At 47.5% G+C, this 17,074-nt stretch overlaps 13 non-coding genes across 13 annotated transcripts; all 13 read right to left on the reverse strand.

The window, feature by feature from the left end:
* Nucleotides 1-581: 581 nt before the first annotated feature.
* trnar-ucu (transfer RNA arginine (anticodon UCU)) lies at nucleotides 582-654 on the reverse strand. The gene has a single exon. It is a non-coding gene; the product is annotated as a tRNA-Arg (tRNA).
* A 902-nt stretch (nucleotides 655-1,556) lies between these two features.
* trnar-ccu (transfer RNA arginine (anticodon CCU)) lies at nucleotides 1,557-1,629 on the reverse strand. Its single transcript has one exon. It is a non-coding gene; the product is annotated as a tRNA-Arg (tRNA).
* Nucleotides 1,630-3,852: 2,223 nt separating this feature from the next.
* trnar-ccu (transfer RNA arginine (anticodon CCU)) lies at nucleotides 3,853-3,925 on the reverse strand. The gene has a single exon. It is a non-coding gene; the product is annotated as a tRNA-Arg (tRNA).
* A 1,249-nt stretch (nucleotides 3,926-5,174) lies between these two features.
* Nucleotides 5,175-5,247, reverse strand: trnar-ucu (transfer RNA arginine (anticodon UCU)). The gene has a single exon. It is a non-coding gene; the product is annotated as a tRNA-Arg (tRNA).
* A 1,003-nt stretch (nucleotides 5,248-6,250) lies between these two features.
* On the reverse strand, nucleotides 6,251-6,323 carry trnar-ucu (transfer RNA arginine (anticodon UCU)). The gene has a single exon. It is a non-coding gene; the product is annotated as a tRNA-Arg (tRNA).
* A 902-nt stretch (nucleotides 6,324-7,225) lies between these two features.
* On the reverse strand, nucleotides 7,226-7,298 carry trnar-ccu (transfer RNA arginine (anticodon CCU)). The gene has a single exon. It is a non-coding gene; the product is annotated as a tRNA-Arg (tRNA).
* A 1,249-nt stretch (nucleotides 7,299-8,547) lies between these two features.
* On the reverse strand, nucleotides 8,548-8,620 carry trnar-ucu (transfer RNA arginine (anticodon UCU)). Its single transcript has one exon. It is a non-coding gene; the product is annotated as a tRNA-Arg (tRNA).
* A 902-nt stretch (nucleotides 8,621-9,522) lies between these two features.
* Nucleotides 9,523-9,595, reverse strand: trnar-ccu (transfer RNA arginine (anticodon CCU)). Its single transcript has one exon. It is a non-coding gene; the product is annotated as a tRNA-Arg (tRNA).
* Nucleotides 9,596-10,844: 1,249 nt separating this feature from the next.
* Nucleotides 10,845-10,917, reverse strand: trnar-ucu (transfer RNA arginine (anticodon UCU)). The gene has a single exon. It is a non-coding gene; the product is annotated as a tRNA-Arg (tRNA).
* Nucleotides 10,918-11,819: 902 nt separating this feature from the next.
* Nucleotides 11,820-11,892, reverse strand: trnar-ccu (transfer RNA arginine (anticodon CCU)). Its single transcript has one exon. It is a non-coding gene; the product is annotated as a tRNA-Arg (tRNA).
* Nucleotides 11,893-14,115: 2,223 nt separating this feature from the next.
* On the reverse strand, nucleotides 14,116-14,188 carry trnar-ccu (transfer RNA arginine (anticodon CCU)). The gene has a single exon. It is a non-coding gene; the product is annotated as a tRNA-Arg (tRNA).
* Nucleotides 14,189-15,437: 1,249 nt separating this feature from the next.
* trnar-ucu (transfer RNA arginine (anticodon UCU)) lies at nucleotides 15,438-15,510 on the reverse strand. The gene has a single exon. It is a non-coding gene; the product is annotated as a tRNA-Arg (tRNA).
* Nucleotides 15,511-16,412: 902 nt separating this feature from the next.
* trnar-ccu (transfer RNA arginine (anticodon CCU)) lies at nucleotides 16,413-16,485 on the reverse strand. Its single transcript has one exon. It is a non-coding gene; the product is annotated as a tRNA-Arg (tRNA).
* Nucleotides 16,486-17,074: the final 589 nt, after the last annotated feature.

Here is a 17,074-nt window from a genome sequence, read left to right on the forward strand (position 1 = left end):
TAAAGTCCATTTCTGATCCTCGGGTGGCCTCCAACTTAACTTTCGGCCACAGAACAATTCTCCACATTTTCACGGAAATACCTTCAGTATGCCTGTCGGTTAATCTGCCCTACCCACTTGTATCTACCCATGGGCTTATTGTGGATGATTGCATTGACATGTCAGTCTTTGTCTCACAGTCCATCAAGCCAAAATACAGCACCTGCAACAGTCCCTTTGCACTGAAGTATCAATTAGATTTTGTTTAAGTGCCTGTGGTGGGATTTGAACCCAGATCCACCTGACTCACAAGCAAGAGTGCTACCTATTGTGCTATGGCCATTTCGCGGTGAAAAAAGCAAGTTTTTAGGGAGTGTCTTAAAGGAGGAGCGAGAGGTAGCAAGGCGGAGCTGTTTCGGGAGATACTGTGTCCATTACCCATCCCCCGACCATGCCTTCCCTGTGACCATCAGTGAGCACTGGAACTTTGCACAAGTTTGAAGTTGATGACATCTTGGTCCGAATGAAGCCTCCCTGCCTTGCTGAACCTGACATCACTTGCCCAACTGCAACTGCCGTATTGTCAATCTTTAAAAAGACATCACCCCAGGTGGGGCTCGAACCCACAATCCCTGGCTTAGAAGGCCAGTGCCTTATCCATTAGGCCACTGGGGCTGAATACATGAAGTGACCCACCTGAGGGCAATTGGCCAGTGAAGTAGGTTTCGAGGAAGTATCTTCAAGGAGGAGAGAAAGGTCGCGAGGCGGAGATGTTTATGGAGATACCGTGCCCAGTGCCTATCCCCCGACCCCGATTGCTCTTTGTTTTCATGGGTGAGCCCTGGAACTTTGCTCAAATTTGACTTCACCATTCCTGGATTTCTCTGCCATTCATACTATGCTACTCCACTGGACTGCACTGTAAGACTCAGTCAGCTGCTGTGACTCTGATCTTCTATTCAGTTGCTCTTTGAAAGGAATTTTGTGTAGTTTACAGTCCGTTCTCCATTGCTACTGTTACCTGCTGAGTCTATGACTGTCCTTCTGGTTTATTTTGCTGCTGTGTGGGTCCTGGCTAGAAATTCCCTCTCCTGGGTTAAAGTCCATTTCTGGATCTGAGGGTGGCCTCCAACTTAACTTTCGGCCACAGAACAATTCTCCACATTGTTACGGAAATACCTTCAGTATACCTGTCGGTTACTCTGCCCTACCCAATTGTGTCTATCCATGGGCTTATTGTGGATGATTGTATTGTCATTTTGGGATTGCAGGAAACTTGTCTCACAGTCCATGACACTTTCTGCCATGAATTCAAGCCAAAATACAGCAGCTCCAACTGTACTGAAGTATCAACTAGATTTCTATCTGTCATGGGATTTGAACCCACAACCTTCTGACTCACACACAAAATTGTCACGCACTGAGCCATGGCATCAGATTTTATGGAGTGTCTGAAAGGAGGAGCGAGAGGTAGCAAGGCGGAGCTGTTTCAGGAGATACTGTGTGCACGACCCATCCCCCGACCCTGCCCACCCTGTGACCATCAACTGCCGTATTGTCAATCTTTAAAAAGACATCACCCCAGGTGGGACTCGAACCCACAATCCCTGGCTTAGGAGGCCAGTGCCTTATCCATTAGGCCACTGGGGCTGAACTCAGGAAGTGACCCACCTGAGGGTAATTGACCACTCTGAAATGTGATATCTGCCTCACATTTTCAGAGTGTGAGAAAGTTGAGCACAGATGGAAGCTATTTTCTCCCATCATATCTGCCACTGCTCGCACCATGGCAGAGCCATCTACAACAACAGCTTGCATTTATATAGCGCCTGTAACATAATAAAACCTTCCATGATGCTTCACAGGATCATTATCAAATAAAATCTTACACCGAGCCACATGAGGTACCAGGACAGGTGTCCTAAACCTTGATCACTGAAGTAGGTTTCGAGGGAGCATCTTCAAGGAGGAGAGAAAGGTAGCGAGGCGGAGATGTTTATGGAGATACCGTGCCCAGTGCCTATCCCCCGACCCCGATTGCTCTTTGGCTTCATGGGTGATCCCTGGAACTTTGCTCAAATTTGACTTCCCTATTCCTGGATTTCTGTGCCATTTATACTATGCTACTCCACTGGACTGCACTGTAAGACTCAGTCAGCTGCTGTGACTCTGATCTTCTATTCAGTTGCTCTTTGAAAGGAATTTATGTTGTTTACAGTCCATTCCCCATTGCTACTGTTACCTGCTGAGTCTATGACTGTCCTACTGGTTTATTTTGCTGCTGTGTGGGTCCTGGCCAGAAATTCCCTCTCCTGGGCTAAAGTCCATTTCTGATCCTCGGGTGGCCTCCAACTTAACTTTCGGCCACAGAACAATTCTCCACATTTTCACGGAAATACCTTCAGTATGCCTGTCGGTTACTCTGCCCTACCCACTTGTATCTACCCATGGGCTTATTGTGGATGATTGCATTGACATGTCAGTCTTTGTCTCACAGTCCATCAAGCCAAAATACAGCACCTGCAACAGTCCCTTTGCACTGAAGTATCAATTAGATTTTGTTTAAGTGCCTGTGGTGGGATTTGAACCCAGATCCACCTGACTCACAAGCAAGAGTGCTACCTATTGTGCTATGGCCATTTCGCGGTGAAAAAAGCAAGTTTTTAGGGAGTGTCTTAAAGGAGGAGCGAGAGGTAGCAAGGCGGAGCTGTTTCGGGAGATACTGTGTCCATTACCCATCCCCCGACCATGCCTTCCCTGTGACCATCAGTGAGCTCTGGAACTTTGCACAAATTTGAAGTTGATGACATCTTGGTCCGAATGAAGCCTCCCTGCCTTGCTGAACCTGACATCACTTGCCCAACTGCAACTGCCGTATTGTCAATCTTTAAAAAGACATCACCCCAGCTGGGGCTCGAACCCACAATCCCTGGCTTAGAAGGCCAGTGCCTTATCCATTAGGCACTGGGGCTGAACACATGAAGTGACCCACCTGAGGGCAATTGGCCAGTGAAGGAGGTTTCGAGGAAGTATCTTCAAGGAGGAGAGAAAGGTCGCGAGGCGGAGATGTTTATGGAGATACCGTGCCCAGTGCCTATCCCCCGACCCCGATTGATCTTTGTTTTCATGGGTGAGCCCTGGAACTTTGCTCAAATTTGACTTCACCATTCCTGGATTTCTCTGCCATTCATACTATGCTACTCCACTGGACTGCACTGTAAGACTCAGTCAGCTGCTGTGACTCTGATCTTCTATTCAGTTGCTCTTTGAAAGGAATTTTGTGTAGTTTACAGTCCGTTCTCCATTGCTACTGTTACCTGCTGAGTCTATGACTGTCCTTCTGGTTTATTTTGCTGCTGTGTGGGTCCTGGCTAGAAATTCCCTCTCCTGGGTTAAAGTCCATTTCTGGATCTGAGGGTGGCCTCCAACTTAACTTTCGGCCACAGAACAATTCTCCACATTGTTACGGAAATACCTTCAGTATACCTGTCGGTTACTCTGCCCTACCCAATTGTGTCTATCCATGGGCTTATTGTGGATGATTGTATTGTCATTTTGGGATTGCAGGAAACTTGTCTCACAGTCCATGACACTTTCTGCCATGAATTCAAGCCAAAATACAGCAGCTCCAACTGTACTGAAGTATCAACTAGATTTCTATCTGTCATGGGATTTGAACCCACAACCTTCTGACTCACACACAAAATTGTCACGCACTGAGCCATGGCATCAGATTTTATGGAGTGTCTGAAAGGAGGAGCGAGAGGTAGCAAGGCGGAGCTGTTTCAGGAGATACTGTGTGCACGACCCATCCCCCGACCCTGCCCACCCTGTGACCATCAACTGCCGTATTGTCAATCTTTAAAAAGACATCACCCCAGGTGGGACTCGAACCCACAATCCCTGGCTTAGGAGGCCAGTGCCTTATCCATTAGGCCACTGGGGCTGAACTCAGGAAGTGACCCACCTGAGGGTAATTGACCACTCTGAAATGTGATATCTGCCTCACATTTTCAGAGTGTGAGAAAGTTGAGCACAGATGGAAGCTATTTTCTCCCATCATATCTGCCACTGCTCGCACCATGGCAGAGCCATCTACAACAACAGCTTGCATTTATATAGCGCCTGTAACATAATAAAACCTTCCATGATGCTTCACAGGATCATTATCAAATAAAATCTTACACCGAGCCACATGAGGTACCAGGACAGGTGTCCAAAACCTTGATCACTGAAGTAGGTTTCGAGGGAGCATCTTCAAGGAGGAGAGAAAGGTAGCGAGGCGGAGATGTTTATGGAGATACCGTGCCCAGTGCCTATCCCCCGACCCCGATTGCTCTTTGGCTTCATGGGTGATCCCTGGAACTTTGCTCAAATTTGACTTCCCTATTCCTGGATTTCGGTGCCATTTATACTATGCTACTCCACTGGACTGCACTGTAAGACTCAGTCAGCTGCTGTGACTCTGATCTTCAATTCAGTTGCTCTTTGAAAGGAATTTGTGTTGTTTACAGTCCATTCCCCATTGCTACTGTTACCTGCTGAGTCTATGACTGTCCTACTGGTTTATTTTGCTGCTGTGTGGGTCCTGGCCAGAAATTCCCTCTCCTGGGCTAAAGTCCATTTCTGATCCTCGGGTGGCCTCCAACTTAACTTTCGGCCACAGAACAATTCTCCACATTTTCACGGAAATACCTTCAGTATGCCTGTCGGTTACTCTGCCCTACCCACTTGTATCTACCCATGGGCTTATTGTGGATGATTGCATTGACATGTCAGTCTTTGTCTCACAGTCCATCAAGCCAAAATACAGCACCTGCAACAGTCCCTTTGCACTGAAGTATCAATTAGATTTTGTTTAAGTGCCTGTGGTGGGATTTGAACCCAGATCCACCTGACTCACAAGCAAGAGTGCTACCTATTGTGCTATGGCCATTTCGCGGTGAAAAAAGCAAGTTTTTAGGGAGTGTCTTAAAGGAGGAGCGAGAGGTAGCAAGGCGGAGCTGTTTCGGGAGATACTGTGTCCATTACCCATCCCCCGACCATGCCTTCCCTGTGACCATCAGTGAGCACTGGAACTTTGCACAAGTTTGAAGTTGATGACATCTTGGTCCGAATGAAGCCTCCCTGCCTTGCTGAACCTGACATCACTTGCCCAACTGCAACTGCCGTATTGTCAATCTTTAAAAAGACATCACCCCAGGTGGGGCTCGAACCCACAATCCCTGGCTTAGAAGGCCAGTGCCTTATCCATTAGGCCACTGGGGCTGAATACATGAAGTGACCCACCTGAGGGCAATTGGCCAGTGAAGTAGGTTTCGAGGAAGTATCTTCTCAGGAGGAGAGAAAGGTCGCGAGGCGGAGATGTTTATGGAGATACCGTGCCCAGTGCCTATCCCCCGACCCCGATTGCTCTTTGGCTTCATGGGTGATCCCTGGAACTTTGCTCAAATTTGACTTCCCTATTCCTGGATTTCGGTGCCATTTATACTATGCTACTCCACTGGACTGCACTGTAAGACTCAGTCAGCTGCTGTGACTCTGATCTTCAATTCAGTTGCTCTTTGAAAGGAATTTGTGTTGTTTACAGTCCATTCCCCATTGCTACTGTTACCTGCTGAGTCTATGACTGTCCTACTGGTTTATTTTGCTGCTGTGTGGGTCCTGGCCAGAAATTCCCTCTCCTGGGCTAAAGTCCATTTCTGATCCTCGGGTGGCCTCCAACTTAACTTTCGGCCACAGAACAATTCTCCACATTTTCACGGAAATACCTTCAGTATGCCTGTCGGTTACTCTGCCCTACCCACTTGTATCTACCCATGGGCTTATTGTGGATGATTGCATTGACATGTCAGTCTTTGTCTCACAGTCCATCAAGCCAAAATACAGCACCTGCAACAGTCCCTTTGCACTGAAGTATCAATTAGATTTTGTTTAAGTGCCTGTGGTGGGATTTGAACCCAGATCCACCTGACTCACAAGCAAGAGTGCTACCTATTGTGCTATGGCCATTTCGCGGTGAAAAAAGCAAGTTTTTAGGGAGTGTCTTAAAGGAGGAGCGAGAGGTAGCAAGGCGGAGCTGTTTCGGGAGATACTGTGTCCATTACCCATCCCCCGACCATGCCTTCCCTGTGACCATCAGTGAGCACTGGAACTTTGCACAAGTTTGAAGTTGATGACATCTTGGTCCGAATGAAGCCTCCCTGCCTTGCTGAACCTGACATCACTTGCCCAACTGCAACTGCCGTATTGTCAATCTTTAAAAAGACATCACCCCAGGTGGGGCTCGAACCCACAATCCCTGGCTTAGAAGGCCAGTGCCTTATCCATTAGGCCACTGGGGCTGAATACATGAAGTGACCCACCTGAGGGCAATTGGCCAGTGAAGTAGGTTTCGAGGAAGTATCTTCAAGGAGGAGAGAAAGGTCGCGAGGCGGAGATGTTTATGGAGATACCGTGCCCAGTGCCTATCCCCCGACCCCGATTGCTCTTTGTTTTCATGGGTGAGCCCTGGAACTTTGCTCAAATTTGACTTCACCATTCCTGGATTTCTCTGCCATTCATACTATGCTACTCCACTGGACTGCACTGTAAGACTCAGTCAGCTGCTGTGACTCTGATCTTCTATTCAGTTGCTCTTTGAAAGGAATTTTGTGTAGTTTACAGTCCGTTCTCCATTGCTACTGTTACCTGCTGAGTCTATGACTGTCCTTCTGGTTTATTTTGCTGCTGTGTGGGTCCTGGCTAGAAATTCCCTCTCCTGGGTTAAAGTCCATTTCTGGATCTGAGGGTGGCCTCCAACTTAACTTTCGGCCACAGAACAATTCTCCACATTGTTACGGAAATACCTTCAGTATACCTGTCGGTTACTCTGCCCTACCCAATTGTGTCTATCCATGGGCTTATTGTGGATGATTGTATTGTCATTTTGGGATTGCAGGAAACTTGCCTCACAGTCCATGACACTTTCTGCCATGAATTCAAGCCAAAATACAGCAGCTCCAACTGTACTGAAGTATCAACTAGATTTCTATCTGTCATGGGATTTGAACCCACAACCTTCTGACTCACACACAAAATTGTCACGCACTGAGCCATGGCATCAGATTTTATGGAGTGTCTGAAAGGAGGAGCGAGAGGTAGCAAGGCGGAGCTGTTTCAGGAGATACTGTGTGCACGACCCATCCCCCGACCCTGCCCACCCTGTGACCATCAACTGCCGTATTGTCAATCTTTAAAAAGACATCACCCCAGGTGGGACTCGAACCCACAATCCCTGGCTTAGGAGGCCAGTGCCTTATCCATTAGGCCACTGGGGCTGAACTCATGAAGTGACCCACCTGAGGGTAATTGACCACTCTGAAATGTGATATCTGCCTCACATTTTCAGAGTGTGAGAAAGTTGAGCACAGATGGAAGCTATTTTCTCCCATCAAATCTGCCACTGCTCGCACCATGGCAGAGCCATCTACAACAACAGCTTGCATTTATATAGCGCCTGTAACATAATAAAACCTTCCATGATGCTTCACAGGATCATTATCAAATAAAATCTTACACCGAGCCACATGAGGTACCAGGACAGGTGTCCTAAACCTTGATCACTGAAGTAGGTTTCGAGGGAGCATCTTCAAGGAGGAGAGAAAGGTAGCGAGGCGGAGATGTTTATGGAGATACCGTGCCCAGTGCCTATCCCCCGACCCCGATTGCTCTTTGGCTTCATGGGTGATCCCTGGAACTTTGCTCAAATTTGGCTTCCCTATTCCTGGATTTCTGTGCCATTTATACTACGCTACTCCACTGGACTGCACTGTAAGACTCAGTCAGCTGCTGTGACTCTGATCTTCAATTCAGTTGCTCTTTGAAAGGAATTTGTGTTGTTTACAGTCCATTCCCCATTGCTACTGTTACCTGCTGAGTCTATGACTGTCCTACTGGTTTATTTTGCTACTGTGTGGGTCCTGGCCAGAAATTCCCTCTCCTGGGCTAAAGTCCATTTCTGATCCTCGGGTGGCCTCCAACTTAACTTTCGGCCACAGAACAATTCTCCACATTTTCACGGAAATACCTTCAGTATGCCTGTCGGTTACTCTGCCCTACCCACTTGTATCTACCCATGGGCTTATTGTGGATGATTGCATTGACATGTCAGTCTTTGTCTCACAGTCCATCAAGCCAAAATACAGCACCTGCAACAGTCCCTTTGCACTGAAGTATCAATTAGATTTTGTTTAAGTGCCTGTGGTGGGATTTGAACCCAGATCCACCTGACTCACAAGCAAGAGTGCTACCTATTGTGCTATGGCCATTTCGCGGTGAAAAAAGCAAGTTTTTAGGGAGTGTCTTAAAGGAGGAGCGAGAGGTAGCAAGGCGGAGCTGTTTCGGGAGATACTGTGTCCATTACCCATCCCCCGACCATGCCTTCCCTGTGACCATCAGTGAGCACTGGAACTTTGCACAAGTTTGAAGTTGATGACATCTTGGTCCGAATGAAGCCTCCCTGCCTTGCTGAACCTGACATCACTTGCCCAACTGCAACTGCCGTATTGTCAATCTTTAAAAAGACATCACCCCAGGTGGGGCTCGAACCCACAATCCCTGGCTTAGAAGGCCAGTGCCTTATCCATTAGGCCACTGGGGCTGAATACATGAAGTGACCCACCTGAGGGCAATTGGCCAGTGAAGTAGGTTTCGAGGAAGTATCTTCAAGGAGGAGAGAAAGGTCGCGAGGCGGAGATGTTTATGGAGATACCGTGCCCAGTGCCTATCCCCCGACCCCGATTGCTCTTTGTTTTCATGGGTGAGCCCTGGAACTTTGCTCAAATTTGACTTCACCATTCCTGGATTTCTCTGCCATTCATACTATGCTACTCCACTGGACTGCACTGTAAGACTCAGTCAGCTGCTGTGACTCTGATCTTCTATTCAGTTGCTCTTTGAAAGGAATTTTGTGTAGTTTACAGTCCGTTCTCCATTGCTACTGTTACCTGCTGAGTCTATGACTGTCCTTCTGGTTTATTTTGCTGCTGTGTGGGTCCTGGCTAGAAATTCCCTCTCCTGGGTTAAAGTCCATTTCTGGATCTGAGGGTGGCCTCCAACTTAACTTTCGGCCACAGAACAATTCTCCACATTGTTACGGAAATACCTTCAGTATACCTGTCGGTTACTCTGCCCTACCCAATTGTGTCTATCCATGGGCTTATTGTGGATGATTGTATTGTCATTTTGGGATTGCAGGAAACTTGTCTCACAGTCCATGACACTTTCTGCCATGAATTCAAGCCAAAATACAGCAGCTCCACCTGTACTGAAGTATCAACTAGATTTCTATCTGTCATGGGATTTGAACCCACAACCTTCTGACTCACACACAAAATTGTCACGCACTGAGCCATGGCATCAGATTTTATGGAGTGTCTGAAAGGAGGAGCGAGAGGTAGCAAGGCGGAGCTGTTTCAGGAGATACTGTGTGCACGACCCATCCCCCGACCCTGCCCACCCTGTGACCATCAACTGCCGTATTGTCAATCTTTAAAAAGACATCACCCCAGGTGGGACTCGAACCCACAATCCCTGGCTTAGGAGGCCAGTGCCTTATCCATTAGGCCACTGGGGCTGAACTCAGGAAGTGACCCACCTGAGGGTAATTGACCACTCTGAAATGTGATATCTGCCTCACATTTTCAGAGTGTGAGAAAGTTGAGCACAGATGGAAGCTATTTTCTCCCATCATATCTGCCACAGAACGCACCATGGCAGAGCCATCTACAACAACAGCTTGCATTTATATAGCGCCTGTAACATAATAAAACCTTCCATGATGCTTCACAGGATCATTATCAAATAAAATCTTACACCGAGCCACATGAGGTACCAGGACAGGTGTCCTAAACCTTGATCACTGAAGTAGGTTTCGAGGGAGCATCTTCAAGGAGGAGAGAAAGGTAGCGAGGCGGAGATGTTTATGGAGATACCGTGCCCAGTGCCTATCCCCCGACCCCGATTGCTCTTTGGCTTCATGGGTGATCCCTGGAACTTTGCTCAAATTTGACTTCCCTATTCCTGGATTTCTGTGCCATTTATACTATGCTACTCCACTGGACTGCACTGTAAGACTCAGTCAGCTGCTGTGACTCTGATCTTCTATTCAGTTGCTCTTTGAAAGGAATTTGTGTTGTTTACAGTCCATTCCCCATTGCTACTGTTACCTGCTGAGTCTATGACTGTGCTACTGGTTTATTTTGCTGCTGTGTGGGTCCTGGCCAGAAATTCCCTCTCCTGGGCTAAAGTCCATTTCTGATCCTCGGGTGGCCTCCAACTTAACTTTCGGCCACAGAACAATTCTCCACATTTTCACGGAAATACCTTCAGTATGCCTGTCGGTTAATCTGCCCTACCCACTTGTATCTACCCATGGGCTTATTGTGGATGATTGCATTGACATGTCAGTCTTTGTCTCACAGTCCATCAAGCCAAAATACAGCACCTGCAACAGTCCCTTTGCACTGAAGTATCAATTAGATTTTGTTTAAGTGCCTGTGGTGGGATTTGAACCCAGATCCACCTGACTCACAAGCAAGAGTGCTACCTATTGTGCTATGGCCATTTCGCGGTGAAAAAAGCAAGTTTTTAGGGAGTGTCTTAAAGGAGGAGCGAGAGGTAGCAAGGCGGAGCTGTTTCGGGAGATACTGTGTCCATTACCCATCCCCCGACCATGCCTTCCCTGTGACCATCAGTGAGCACTGGAACTTTGCACAAGTTTGAAGTTGATGACATCTTGGTCCGAATGAAGCCTCCCTGCCTTGCTGAACCTGACATCACTTGCCCAACTGCAACTGCCGTATTGTCAATCTTTAAAAAGACATCACCCCAGGTGGGGCTCGAACCCACAATCCCTGGCTTAGAAGGCCAGTGCCTTATCCATTAGGCCACTGGGGCTGAATACATGAAGTGACCCACCTGAGGGCAATTGGCCAGTGAAGTAGGTTTCGAGGAAGTATCTTCAAGGAGGAGAGAAAGGTCGCGAGGCGGAGATGTTTATGGAGATACCGTGCCCAGTGCCTATCCCCCGACCCCGATTGCTCTTTGTTTTCATGGGTGAGCCCTGGAACTTTGCTCAAATTTGACTTCACCATTCCTGGATTTCTCTGCCATTCATACTATGCTACTCCACTGGACTGCACTGTAAGACTCAGTCAGCTGCTGTGACTCTGATCTTCTATTCAGTTGCTCTTTGAAAGGAATTTTGTGTAGTTTACAGTCCGTTCTCCATTGCTACTGTTACCTGCTGAGTCTATGACTGTCCTTCTGGTTTATTTTGCTGCTGTGTGGGTCCTGGCTAGAAATTCCCTCTCCTGGGTTAAAGTCCATTTCTGGATCTGAGGGTGGCCTCCAACTTAACTTTCGGCCACAGAACAATTCTCCACATTGTTACGGAAATACCTTCAGTATACCTGTCGGTTACTCTGCCCTACCCAATTGTGTCTATCCATGGGCTTATTGTGGATGATTGTATTGTCATTTTGGGATTGCAGGAAACTTGTCTCACAGTCCATGACACTTTCTGCCATGAATTCAAGCCAAAATACAGCAGCTCCAACTGTACTGAAGTATCAACTAGATTTCTATCTGTCATGGGATTTGAACCCACAACCTTCTGACTCACACACAAAATTGTCACGCACTGAGCCATGGCATCAGATTTTATGGAGTGTCTGAAAGGAGGAGCGAGAGGTAGCAAGGCGGAGCTGTTTCAGGAGATACTGTGTGCACGACCCATCCCCCGACCCTGCCCACCCTGTGACCATCAACTGCCGTATTGTCAATCTTTAAAAAGACATCACCCCAGGTGGGACTCGAACCCACAATCCCTGGCTTAGGAGGCCAGTGCCTTATCCATTAGGCCACTGGGGCTGAACTCAGGAAGTGACCCACCTGAGGGTAATTGACCACTCTGAAATGTGATATCTGCCTCACATTTTCAGAGTGTGAGAAAGTTGAGCACAGATGGAAGCTATTTTCTCCCATCATATCTGCCACTGCTCGCACCATGGCAGAGCCATCTACAACAACAGCTTGCATTTATATAGCGCCTGTAACATAATAAAACCTTCCATGATGCTTCACAGGATCATTATCAAATAAAATCTTACACCGAGCCACATGAGGTACCAGGACAGGTGTCCTAAACCTTGATCACTGAAGTAGGTTTCGAGGGAGCATCTTCAAGGAGGAGAGAAAGGTAGCGAGGCGGAGATGTTTATGGAGATACCGTGCCCAGTGCCTATCCCCCGACCCCGATTGCTCTTTGGCTTCATGGGTGATCCCTGGAACTTTGCTCAAATTTGACTTCCCTATTCCTGGATTTCTGTGCCATTTATACTATGCTACTCCACTGGACTGCACTGTAAGACTCAGTCAGCTGCTGTGACTCTGATCTTCTATTCAGTTGCTCTTTGAAAGGAATTTATGTTGTTTACAGTCCATTCCCCATTGCTACTGTTACCTGCTGAGTCTATGACTGTCCTACTGGTTTATTTTGCTGCTGTGTGGGTCCTGGCCAGAAATTCCCTCTCCTGGGCTAAAGTCCATTTCTGATCCTCGGGTGGCCTCCAACTTAACTTTCGGCCACAGAACAATTCTCCACATTTTCACGGAAATACCTTCAGTATGCCTGTCGGTTACTCTGCCCTACCCACTTGTATCTACCCATGGGCTTATTGTGGATGATTGCATTGACATGTCAGTCTTTGTCTCACAGTCCATCAAGCCAAAATACAGCACCTGCAACAGTCCCTTTGCACTGAAGTATCAATTAGATTTTGTTTAAGTGCCTGTGGTGGGATTTGAACCCAGATCCACCTGACTCACAAGCAAGAGTGCTACCTATTGTGCTATGGCCATTTCGCGGTGAAAAAAGCAAGTTTTTAGGGAGTGTCTTAAAGGAGGAGCGAGAGGTAGCAAGGCGGAGCTGTTTCGGGAGATACTGTGTCCATTACCCATCCCCCGACCATGCCTTCCCTGTGACCATCAGTGAGCTCTGGAACTTTGCACAAATTTGAAGTTGATGACATCTTGGTCCGAATGAAGCCTCCCTGCCTTGCTGAACCTGACATCACTTGCCCAACTGCAACTGCCGTATTGTCAATCTTTAAAAAGACATCACCCCAGCTGGGGCTCGAACCCACAATCCCTGGCTTAGAAGGCCAGTGCCTTATCCATTAGGCACTGGGGCTGAACACATGAAGTGACCCACCTGAGGGCAATTGGCCAGTGAAGGAGGTTTCGAGGAAGTATCTTCAAGGAGGAGAGAAAGGTCGCGAGGCGGAGATGTTTATGGAGATACCGTGCCCAGTGCCTATCCCCCGACCCCGATTGATCTTTGTTTTCATGGGTGAGCCCTGGAACTTTGCTCAAATTTGACTTCACCATTCCTGGATTTCTCTGCCATTCATACTATGCTACTCCACTGGACTGCACTGTAAGACTCAGTCAGCTGCTGTGACTCTGATCTTCTATTCAGTTGCTCTTTGAAAGGAATTTTGTGTAGTTTACAGTCCGTTCTCCATTGCTACTGTTACCTGCTGAGTCTATGACTGTCCTTCTGGTTTATTTTGCTGCTGTGTGGGTCCTGGCTAGAAATTCCCTCTCCTGGGTTAAAGTCCATTTCTGGATCTGAGGGTGGCCTCCAACTTAACTTTCGGCCACAGAACAATTCTCCACATTGTTACGGAAATACCTTCAGTATACCTGTCGGTTACTCTGCCCTACCCAATTGTGTCTATCCATGGGCTTATTGTGGATGATTGTATTGTCATTTTGGGATTGCAGGAAACTTGTCTCACAGTCCATGACACTTTCTGCCATGAATTCAAGCCAAAATACAGCAGCTCCAACTGTACTGAAGTATCAACTAGATTTCTATCTGTCATGGGATTTGAACCCACAACCTTCTGACTCACACACAAAATTGTCACGCACTGAGCCATGGCATCAGATTTTATGGAGTGTCTGAAAGGAGGAGCGAGAGGTAGCAAGGCGGAGCTGTTTCAGGAGATACTGTGTGCACGACCCATCCCCCGACCCTGCCCACCCTGTGACCATCAACTGCCGTATTGTCAATCTTTAAAAAGACATCACCCCAGGTGGGACTCGAACCCACAATCCCTGGCTTAGGAGGCCAGTGCCTTATCCATTAGGCCACTGGGGCTGAACTCAGGAAGTGACCCACCTGAGGGTAATTGACCACTCTGAAATGTGATATCTGCCTCACATTTTCAGAGTGTGAGAAAGTTGAGCACAGATGGAAGCTATTTTCTCCCATCATATCTGCCACTGCTCGCACCATGGCAGAGCCATCTACAACAACAGCTTGCATTTATATAGCGCCTGTAACATAATAAAACCTTCCATGATGCTTCACAGGATCATTATCAAATAAAATCTTACACCGAGCCACATGAGGTACCAGGACAGGTGTCCAAAACCTTGATCACTGAAGTAGGTTTCGAGGGAGCATCTTCAAGGAGGAGAGAAAGGTAGCGAGGCGGAGATGTTTATGGAGATACCGTGCCCAGTGCCTATCCCCCGACCCCGATTGCTCTTTGGCTTCATGGGTGATCCCTGGAACTTTGCTCAAATTTGACTTCCCTATTCCTGGATTTCGGTGCCATTTATACTATGCTACTCCACTGGACTGCACTGTAAGACTCAGTCAGCTGCTGTGACTCTGATCTTCAATTCAGTTGCTCTTTGAAAGGAATTTGTGTTGTTTACAGTCCATTCCCCATTGCTACTGTTACCTGCTGAGTCTATGACTGTCCTACTGGTTTATTTTGCTGCTGTGTGGGTCCTGGCCAGAAATTCCCTCTCCTGGGCTAAAGTCCATTTCTGATCCTCGGGTGGCCTCCAACTTAACTTTCGGCCACAGAACAATTCTCCACATTTTCACGGAAATACCTTCAGTATGCCTGTCGGTTACTCTGCCCTACCCACTTGTATCTACCCATGGGCTTATTGTGGATGATTGCATTGACATGTCAGTCTTTGTCTCACAGTCCATCAAGCCAAAATACAGCACCTGCAACAGTCCCTTTGCACTGAAGTATCAATTAGATTTTGTTTAAGTGCCTGTGGTGGGATTTGAACCCAGATCCACCTGACTCACAAGCAAGAGTGCTACCTATTGTGCTATGGCCATTTCGCGGTGAAAAAAGCAAGTTTTTAGGGAGTGTCTTAAAGGAGGAGCGAGAGGTAGCAAGGCGGAGCTGTTTCGGGAGATACTGTGTCCATTACCCATCCCCCGACCATGCCTTCCCTGTGACCATCAGTGAGCACTGGAACTTTGCACAAGTTTGAAGTTGATGACATCTTGGTCCGAATGAAGCCTCCCTGCCTTGCTGAACCTGACATCACTTGCCCAACTGCAACTGCCGTATTGTCAATCTTTAAAAAGACATCACCCCAGGTGGGGCTCGAACCCACAATCCCTGGCTTAGAAGGCCAGTGCCTTATCCATTAGGCCACTGGGGCTGAATACATGAAGTGACCCACCTGAGGGCAATTGGCCAGTGAAGTAGGTTTCGAGGAAGTATCTTCAAGGAGGAGAGAAAGGTCGCGAGGCGGAGATGTTTATGGAGATACCGTGCCCAGTGCCTATCCCCCGACCCCGATTGCTCTTTGTTTTCATGGGTGAGCCCTGGAACTTTGCTCAAATTTGACTTCACCATTCCTGGATTTCTCTGCCATTCATACTATGCTACTCCACTGGACTGCACTGTAAGACTCAGTCAGCTGCTGTGACTCTGATCTTCTATTCAGTTGCTCTTTGAAAGGAATTTTGTGTAGTTTACAGTCCGTTCTCCATTGCTACTGTTACCTGCTGAGTCTATGACTGTCCTTCTGGTTTATTTTGCTGCTGTGTGGGTCCTGGCTAGAAATTCCCTCTCCTGGGTTAAAGTCCATTTCTGGATCTGAGGGTGGCCTCCAACTTAACTTTCGGCCACAGAACAATTCTCCACATTGTTACGGAAATACCTTCAGTATACCTGTCGGTTACTCTGCCCTACCCAATTGTGTCTATCCATGGGCTTATTGTGGATGATTGTATTGTCATTTTGGGATTGCAGGAAACTTGCCTCACAGTCCATGACACTTTCTGCCATGAATTCAAGCCAAAATACAGCAGCTCCAACTGTACTGAAGTATCAACTAGATTTCTATCTGTCATGGGATTTGAACCCACAACCTTCTGACTCACACACAAAATTGTCACGCACTGAGCCATGGCATCAGATTTTATGGAGTGTCTGAAAGGAGGAGCGAGAGGTAGCAAGGCGGAGCTGTTTCAGGAGATACTGTGTGCACGACCCATCCCCCGACCCTGCCCACCCTGTGACCATCAACTGCCGTATTGTCAATCTTTAAAAAGACATCACCCCAGGTGGGACTCGAACCCACAATCCCTGGCTTAGGAGGCCAGTGCCTTATCCATTAGGCCACTGGGGCTGAACTCATGAAGTGACCCACCTGAGGGTAATTGACCACTCTGAAATGTGATATCTGCCTCACATTTTCAGAGTGTGAGAAAGTTGAGCACAGATGGAAGCTATTTTCTCCCATCAAATCTGCCACTGCTCGCACCATGGCAGAGCCATCTACAACAACAGCTTGCATTTATATAGCGCCTGTAACATAATAAAACCTTCCATGATGCTTCACAGGATCATTATCAAATAAAATCTTACACCGAGCCACATGAGGTACCAGGACAGGTGTCCTAAACCTTGATCACTGAAGTAGGTTTCGAGGGAGCATCTTCAAGGAGGAGAGAAAGGTAGCGAGGCGGAGATGTTTATGGAGATACCGTGCCCAGTGCCTATCCCCCGACCCCGATTGCTCTTTGGCTTCATGGGTGATCCCTGGAACTTTGCTCAAATTTGGCTTCCCTATTCCTGGATTTCTGTGCCATTTATACTACGCTACTCCACTGGACTGCACTGTAAGACTCAGTCAGCTGCTGTGACTCTGATCTTCAATTCAGTTGCTCTTTGAAAGGAATTTGTGTTGTTTACAGTCCATTCCCCATTGCTACTGT

This window comes from Pristiophorus japonicus, chromosome 19 (assembly GCF_044704955.1).
Source record: "Pristiophorus japonicus isolate sPriJap1 chromosome 19, sPriJap1.hap1, whole genome shotgun sequence".
Lineage (NCBI taxonomy): Eukaryota > Metazoa > Chordata > Chondrichthyes > Pristiophoridae > Pristiophorus > Pristiophorus japonicus.